Source organism: Ornithorhynchus anatinus, chromosome 2 (assembly GCF_004115215.2).
Source record: "Ornithorhynchus anatinus isolate Pmale09 chromosome 2, mOrnAna1.pri.v4, whole genome shotgun sequence".
Taxonomy (NCBI): domain Eukaryota; kingdom Metazoa; phylum Chordata; class Mammalia; order Monotremata; family Ornithorhynchidae; genus Ornithorhynchus; species Ornithorhynchus anatinus.
In genome coordinates this window covers 102209854-102218446 of record NC_041729.1, presented here as the reverse complement: position 1 = coordinate 102218446, position 8593 = coordinate 102209854, and the positions used below count along the sequence as shown (strand labels likewise).

Below are 8593 nucleotides of genomic sequence, written 5' to 3'. Positions count from 1 at the left end.
ACCAATGTGAATTATCAAGAGAATAATCAATTGGAGTATTTAAACACAAGATCAGTCTGTAAGTTCACACATTTTCCCTTATGAACACGGGAAAACGGCTCTCCTGAATAAAAAGCATGTCTTAAAGGGTAGGCTCTGACAGCAGAAGTAAAAATATCAAAACGAGAAATGCAGCTCCTCCTCTTAAGACCAACAGGGAACCCCAAGAATCTATAGTGCCTTGTTTCCCAGATTGCCATGTTACCTGCTAAATTCCTCTGGTGGTAGTGAATTTGGTGGCAGAGAAGGAGGAAGACCGGAAGGAAAAAAAGAAAGGAAGGATGGTTTTCCATGTTATTTTTATAAATGCCAAGTGGTTTCCCTGAGATTTTTCCTCTTGAAAACTCCCTGCAAAGGAATAATTCTAGTGCATTCTCGGACATTTACACGATCGAACAATCAAACAGGGGCATTTATTGAGCCCTTACTGTGTGCAGGGCTTGGGAGAGCACAGTGGATTAAGTAGACATGACTCCTGCCCTTGAGGAGCTTACAGTTTGGTGGAGGAGGATATGAGCACTGAAGACTGTGATCCCACCCTACCTCAATCCACCATCCCCCTCTGATGATCCCACATTCCAAGTGACAACAATCAGTGGCATTTATTGAGCACTTTACTGAGTGCTGAACCTTGAACGAAGTGCTTAAAATTGTACAGCAGAAACAATCCTTGCCCTAAAGGAGCTTAGAGTCTAGAGGGTAGGGCAGACATTAAAATGAATTGCAGACAGAGGAAATGGTGGAGTATAAGGATACGTACATAGGAGCTTTAGGGTTGGGAGTTGGGTAAGGAGGAGATGCTAAAGGGAATAAGTGATGCCGAAGGGAAGGTGAATAGGGAGGGAAGGAAGTGTTAGCGGGGAAGGCCTCTTGAAGGAGATATGATTTTAGTAGGACTTTGAATATAAAAATAATAATAACGATGGTACTTGTTAAGCGCTTACTACGTGCCAGGCACTGTTCTAACCCCTGGGGTAGACACAGTCAGATTGGACAGTCCCTGTCCCACATGGGGCTCCCAGTCTTAATCCCCATTTTACAGATAAGGTAACTGAGGCCCAAAGAAGTGAAGTGACTTGCCCAAGTACACACAGCAGACAAGCCAGAGAGTGGACACGGGCAAGAGTTCCGTGGCAAGACAGACAGGATCAGGGTACACAGTGAGAAGCTTGGCATTAGAGGAGTGAAGCGTGCCGACTTGGATTAGAATAATGTTGGTATTTGTTAAGCGCTTACTATGTGCAGAGCACTGTTCTAAGCGCTGGGGTAGATAAAGGGCGATCAGGTTGTCCCACGTGGGGCTCACCGTTTTAATCCCCATTTTACAGATGAGGTAACTGAGGCCCAGAGAAGTGAAGTGACCTGTCCACAGTCACACAGCTGACAGGTGGCAGAGCTGGAATTCGAACCCATGACCTCTGACTCCCAAACCCGGGCTTTTTCCACTGAGCCACGCTGCTTCTCAATGAGAGAGTAGAGTCAGGGAAAACGTCAAGGTTACAGGCTTGCGAGACAGGGAGGATATGGTATTGTCTACAGTGATTAGAAAAACTGAGGGGAGGGCTTGGGAGGGAAGATGGGAGTTCTGTTTGGGAAACGCTAAGTTTGAGGTGTCGGCAAGACAGACAAGCAGAGGTGACCCGAACATGGGAGGAAACGTGAGACTGCTGAGAAGGAAAGCGATCAGGGCTGGAGATGTAAATTTGGGAATCGTATGTGGAGAGATGGCCGTAGCGAATGTGTGCTTCAAGGGAATGGGTATAGATGGAGGACAGAAGAGGACCCAGCACTGAATCTTGAGGGACTCCCACAGTTAGAGGATGGGAGGCAGAAGAGGAGCCTGCGAAAGAGAGCGAGAAGGAGCGGACATAGAGGTAAAAGGAAAACCAGGAGAGGGCAGGGTCAGCGACGCCAAGGTCAGACAGTGTTTCTAGGAGCAGGGGGTGGTCTATAACGTCAAAGGCAGCTGAGTGGTTGAGGACGATTAGGATGGAGTAGAGGCCATTGGACTTGGCAAGAAAGAGTCATGGGTGACCTAAGAGAGAGCAGTTTCTGCGGAGTGAAGGAACAGAAACCAGACCGGAGGGGCTTGGGAAGTGGGCAGGGGGAGGGAGGGGCTAACCTAAAAAACAGACTTAAGTTTCCCAGAGAAATAAGGTGGACGGGGAGAGCTGTTTGAATGCTTTAAAGCCAGCGGTAAGGGGTTTCTGTTTGATGTGGAGTGAATGTGCAACCACTGAAGGTTTCTGAGGAGAGGAGAGATGTGGACTGAACATTTTGGAAAAAAAATCATCTGGGCAACAGAATGAAGTATGGACTACAGTAAGGGGAGAAGGGAGGCGGGGAGGTCAGCAAGGAGGCTGATGCGGTAGTCAAAGCATTTTATACATGTCTGTAACACCTTAGTGGCAGTTTGGAGGGAGAAGAAGGGGCATAATCCCAAATGTTGTGAAAGTTTCACTGATAGGATTTGGCGACGGACCGACTGCGCTGGCTGAATAAGAGAGATGACTCAGGGATAACGCCAAGTTTACCGGCTTGTGAGATAGGGAAGAAGGTAGTGTCGTCTACAGTAATGGGAAAGATTGGGGAGGTCAAGATTTGGGTGGGAAGATGAGGAGTTCTGTGTTGGACATGTTAAATTTGAGGTGTTGCGGGGACATTCAAGAAGAGATGTCTTGCAGAGGAGGCGAGAAGCCGGTGTGGCCTAGTGGAAGGAGCACGGCGGGCTTGGGAGTCAGAGGAGCTAGGTTCTAATCCTGACTCTGCAACTTGCCTGCTGTGACCTCGGGCAAGTCACTTAACTCTGGGCCTCAGTTCCCTCATCTGCAAAATGGAGATTCAAAACCTGCTCTCCCTCCTACTTAAACTGTAAGCCTCATGTGGGACTGATTATCTTGTATCTACCCCAGTGCTTAGCAAAATACTTGCTTAACAAATATTATTATGACTATTATCACTAGAGATGTAGATTTGGGAATCAGCCACATGGAGTTGGTAGGTGAAGCCACGGAAGCGAGTGAGTTCTCCAAGGGAGTGGGTGTAGATGGAGATTAGAAAGGGACACAGAACTGAGCCATCAGGGACTTCCACAATAGGGGGTGGGAAGTAGAGGTGGACTACGTGGAAAAAAAAAAACTGAGAATGAGTTTCCAGAGAGATTGGAGGAGAACCGGAAGACAGTGTCCGTGAAACCCAAGTTAGATAATGTTAGCCGGAGAAAGGGGTGGCCTAGAGTGACGGAGGCAGGGAGGTCAGGGAGGTCATCTTTCAGATGTCAAGGAGGATTAGGGTGGAGTAGGGGGCCACTGAATTTCTTAAGGAGGTCACTAGTGACCTTAGAGAGAGCAGTGATCATAGTCAGAAGAGGGTGGATGCCTGATTGGAGGAGGTCAAGGAGAGAACTGAAGAGGAGCCCACCCACTACCCCGAAGCACGTCTGAACCTAGACCCATCCCCCCGACTCATGGATGCGTATTCACTTATTTATTTATCCATTTCCTCCTTCCAAACTCATGCTACTCCCTTGCACCTTTGTTCTTTCTCATGCAAATAATTTCTGTCTGCCCGGCTCCCCTATTAGACTGTGAATTCCTTGAGGTCAATGACTATGTGTTTTGTGTCTGATGGACTCTCCCAAGTGCTTAGCCCAGTGCTCTGCACAGTTTAAGCACTCACGCAAACCCCTGATTAATTGATGGATACCTTGAGGTGGAAGGATCCAAACTTCTCTACGCCTAAGACTGTCGCAAGCATCGCAGAAGTCAGATTAAAGAGTTTGGATGTCCACGCTCAATCAATCGGTGGTATATTTTGAGCGCTTACTGTACTAAGAGCTTGGGAAAGTACAAGTCCAGTAGAGCCCTGTCCACAAGGAGTTTAGAGCCTACAGTTTTTGTCCACTGAGGTTGATGGACAGAACTGGGTGTCAGAAGACAAGAGTCCTCTTCCCTGCTTCAGAACTGGCTTTCTCTGAGCCTCAGGGGTAAAGCAATTAACCTCTCTGTGCCCAAGCCTCTCCCTCTATAAAATGTGCACTAAGCTTACTCTCCCAGGAATGTTCTGATGATCAGTGAAGTCATGTCTGCAAAGCAGCGTATAAATACAGAGTATCATTATTCCTGTCAGCGTTCACTTGTTCTCAGCACTCAGGATTGCGTTTGGCAATGACTGGAGGGCATCGCGGGTGGGTTAATGTTTTCTTGACACTCCATTCCTCCGTACCCACACGGCTTTGAAAGAACGTGGACCGGCTCTCGCTTTATTTCCAGTGGTCTTCCCGTCAGCCGAATGTTCTCCTGGAAGAGAAAACAGAAGCAGCGTGGCCTAGTGGATAGAGCATGGACCCGAGAGTCAGAAGGACCCGGTTCTAATCCTGGCTCCGCCACTTATTTGCTGCTTGACCTTGGACAAGTCCCTCAACTTCTCTGTGCCTCATTTTTCTCATCTGTAAAATGGGGATTAAGACCGTGTGCCTCATGTGGGACAGGGACTGGATCCAGCCTGATTAGCTTGGATCTTCCTCAGCAGCTGTTACGGTGCCTGACACATAGTTAGTGCTTAACCTGGACCGTAAGAAAAAAAACACCAAATTTCCCACACTGTCTCCAGTTAAGTGAGGTAATCCTCCGGAACCCCCCGCTTTCATATAGGGATTCATACCACCCTGATCGAACTCCATACCCCATTCAATCAATCTATCGGTGGGATTTATTGAGTGCTCACTCTGTGCAGAGCACTGTACTGAGCACTGGGGAGAGTACAGTAGAGCAGATTTGGGAAACCCGATCCCTGCTCAGGAAATGGGGAGGGGGAACTGCCTTTGTGAGCTCATTGTGGGCAGGGAAAATGTCTGTTGGTGTATTGTACTCTCCCTAGCGCTTAGTACAGTGCTTTGAACACAGTTAGGGCTCAATGAATACAATTGAATGAACGAATGGGTGAATGAATTAGGCTAACTGGGCAGCTGCTGGGTTTTCCAGTGGCCTGGGAGAGGAACTAGCTTACAAAGGAGGTACGCGCTAACCCAGCAAAACTTAATTAATCATTTCCTTCCTTTCCTGGACCATGCAGCCCTCTGTTTTTCACTACACCAGCTATACACACTATGCTGTTCTGTGAAGTATATTTTCATTGGAAAAAAAAATCATGCCTGCGCTCTAAAGCATTCATTCATTCATTCAATAGTATTTATTGAGCGCTTACTATGTGCAGAGCACTGGACTAAGCACTTGGAATGTACAAGTCGGCAACAGATACAGTCCCTGCCCTTTGACGGGCTTACAGTCTAATCGGGGGAGACGGGCAGACGAGAACAATGGCAATAAATAGAGTCAAGGGGAAGAACATCTCATAAAAACCGATGGCAACTAAATAGAATCAGGGTGATGTACATCTCATTAAACAAAATAAACAAAATAAATAGGGTGATGAAGATATATACAGTCTAGCGGACGAGTACAGTGCTGAGGGGGTGGGATGGGAGAGGGAGAGGTGGAGAGGGAAAGGGGGGAGAAGAGGGTTTAGCTGCGGAGAGGTGAAGGGGGGGGTAGAGGGAGCAGAGAGAAAAAGGGGGGAGCTCAGTGTGGGAAGGCCTCTTGGAGGAGGTGAGCTTTAAGTAGGGATTTGAAGAGGGGAAGAGAATTAGATTGTCGGAGGTGAGGAGGGAGGCCGTTCCAGGACCGCGGGAGGACGCGGCCCGGGGGTCGACGGCGGGATAGGCGAGACCGAGGGACGGTGAGGAGGTGGGCGGCGGAGGAGCGGAGCGTGCCGGAGGTGGGGGCGGTAGAAAGAGAGAAGGGAGGAGAGGTAGGGAGGGACAAGGTGATGGAGCTGGCCTAGTGAATATAACACGAGCCTGGGAGTCAGAAGGACCTGGGTTCTAATTCTGGCTCTGCCATTTGTCTGCTGTGTGACCTTGGGTAAGTCACTTCACTTCTCTGTGCCTCAGCTACCTCATCGGTAAAATGGGGATTAAGACCGTGAGCCCCATGTGGGAAAAGGACTGTGTCCAACCTAATTAGGTTGCATCTACCCCAGCTCTTAGAACGAGGCTTAACACATAGTAAGCACTGAACAAATACCATGATGATAATAATAATAATAATGATAATAATAATAAAAAATTGGGTTAGCCCATCTGTCACTGAGCCATCTTGAAGGCGCGATTTGGAAAATGCATCCCCTTAGGAACTGACATTTTTTTCCAACCTCCCCACAGAGCAATCGACCTTTTTCTTGCCTCTGGGTCTACCAATGTCTTGTTGGCACAGAGCCATTTTCCACATGGTCACACCCCGGACATCCTCCTTACTGAACACCCGGCGCACAGGGGTCATTAACCGATCACTATAACTTTGAAATCTGAGATTCTGGGGGCCTTGGTGCTCTGCCCTCCTGGAACAAAGACACTCAGGCAATAAAACCTTTGCTTGGTTTATTGCTCTCACTGTGGAAAATAAGAAAAAACACTTTCCTTCCAAACTACTTCTATGCGGATCCAAACACTTCTCCTATCCTGCCTTGAGTACTTCATTAGCCTCCTCACTCACCTCCCTGCCTCCTGTGTCTCCCAACTACAGTCCTCACTTCACTCTGCTGTCCAGATAATTTTCCTACAAAAATGCTCACTCCATGGTTCTCCATTCCTCAGTGGGCAACCTCCAGGGGTTGCCCATCCACCTCAGCATCAAACAGAAACTTTGACTATAAAGCTCTCAATCACTTTGCCCCTTCTTATCTTACCTCACTGATTTCCTATTACAACCAAGCCCGCACACTTCACTCCTCTATCACCAGCCTACTCACCGTACCTCGATCTAGTCTATCTCACATCAGCCCCTCGCCCGCATCCTTCCTCTGACTTGGAATTCCCTCCCCCTTCATATCAGACAGGCACCATTCTCCCATCTTCAAGGTTTTTTAAAAAATCAAATCTCCTTCAAGAGGCCTTCCCCAACTAAGTCCTCATTTCTCCTACACCTCATTTGCATCACTTTGGCACTTAGATTTGTACCCTTTAATAATAATAATAACGTTGGTGTTTGTTAAACGCTTACTATGTGCAGAGCACTGTTCTAAGCGCTGGGGCAGATACAGGGTCATCAGGTTGTCCCATGTGAGGCTCACAGTCTTCATCCCCATTTTGCAGATGAGGTAACTGAGGCACAGAGAAGTGAAGTGACTTGCCCACAGTCACACAGCCGACAAATGGCAGAGCCGGGATTCGAACCCATGACCTCAGACTCCCAAGTCTGGACTCTTTCCACTGAGCCACGTTGCTTTACCTACCCTGCTCTCAGGCCCGCAGCACTTATGAACGTATACATTATTTATTTAATGTCTGCTTTCCCCTCTAGTGTGTAAGCTCCTTGTGGGCAAGGAACATACATCTACCAACTTTACTTATACTTTCCCAATCACTCAGTACATTGATTCTATACAGTGCTCTATACAGTGCTCATTAAATGTGATTGTTAAGGAAAAGTATGTCGCTTTAATAGGTCTTCTGGTTAGTAATTTTTTATGGCACTTAAGTGTTTACTATGTGCCAGACACCTTACTAAGCACTGGGGGAGAAACAAGTTTATCACGTTGGACGCAGTCCTTGTCCCACAAAGGGCTCACAGTCTTAATCACCATTTTACAGATAAGGTAACTGAAGCACAGAGAAGTGAAGTGACTTGCCCAAGGTCACCCAGCAGAGAAGTGGATTAGAACGCAGGTTCTTCTGCCTCCCAGGCCCGTGGTGTATCCACTAGGCCAGGCTGCAGTCTCCGTGAATGAACTGGTAAGGGAGATCTGGGGGGGAACAGGGTGAGTGTGTGGGGTTAAAGAAGAGTCACCCTCTCTATTAGGAGTATAAAATCCCCCTCTTGCACTGGACTAGACAACATGGTGGGTGAAGTGGTGGGGAAACGGAGGAGGGACTGGATGCAAAGGATAAGGGAAAAAAAGCCAAGAGGAAGGAGAGAAGCCACAGAGCCTGCTTTCTTCTGATCTGAATGGACTCAAGCGATTCTATAATATACTATTTAATACAGATTGTCAGCCTTTGACACACACATACACACGCGCACACACAGACGCACACACAGACACCCACACAGACACACACACAATTTTTTTGATTCAGGACCAGCCTGAGTGCATCTGGGGGAAAAAAATAAGCTCAATAAGCTTTACCTCTATAATTCAGCCATTCAGTGGCATGCGATTTCCGCCGCCTTAACAGAAGCCCCCACACGCCTGCAAACACATGTTTCCAATTGGAAAGGGTTTGCAGAAAGACCACCTGCTGGAGAAGGGTATTTTTTCCAAGTCCCAACTGAGATGGGGGCGGGGGTGGCTTGGGGGAGGGGCACAGGGAGATGTGGGGTGGCTTTCAGAGAGGGGCCAGGAAAGCAGAATGACTGAAATGAAAAACCGTAAGAGGCTCGAGAGAACGGAGGACTGAGGAGAATGGGTGGAACTTGCCCTCTGAGCAGGCTTTGTTTGTTTTTAGCTGAACAGGGAGAAAATGAGGTTTTTATTATTATTATTACTATTATCATTA

At 47.8% G+C, this 8593-nt stretch overlaps 1 long non-coding RNA gene across 1 annotated transcript in view; it reads right to left on the bottom strand.

Moving 5' to 3' along the window:
• Positions 1–4136: 4136 nt before the first annotated feature.
• The window catches only part of LOC114806504, a 28835-nt gene continuing 24378 nt past the window's right edge, over positions 4137–8593 (bottom strand). The window contains exon 2 of the long non-coding RNA XR_003754539.2: positions 4137–4337. This is a non-coding gene — a long non-coding RNA (uncharacterized LOC114806504). The remainder of the gene's footprint in view (positions 4338–8593) is intronic.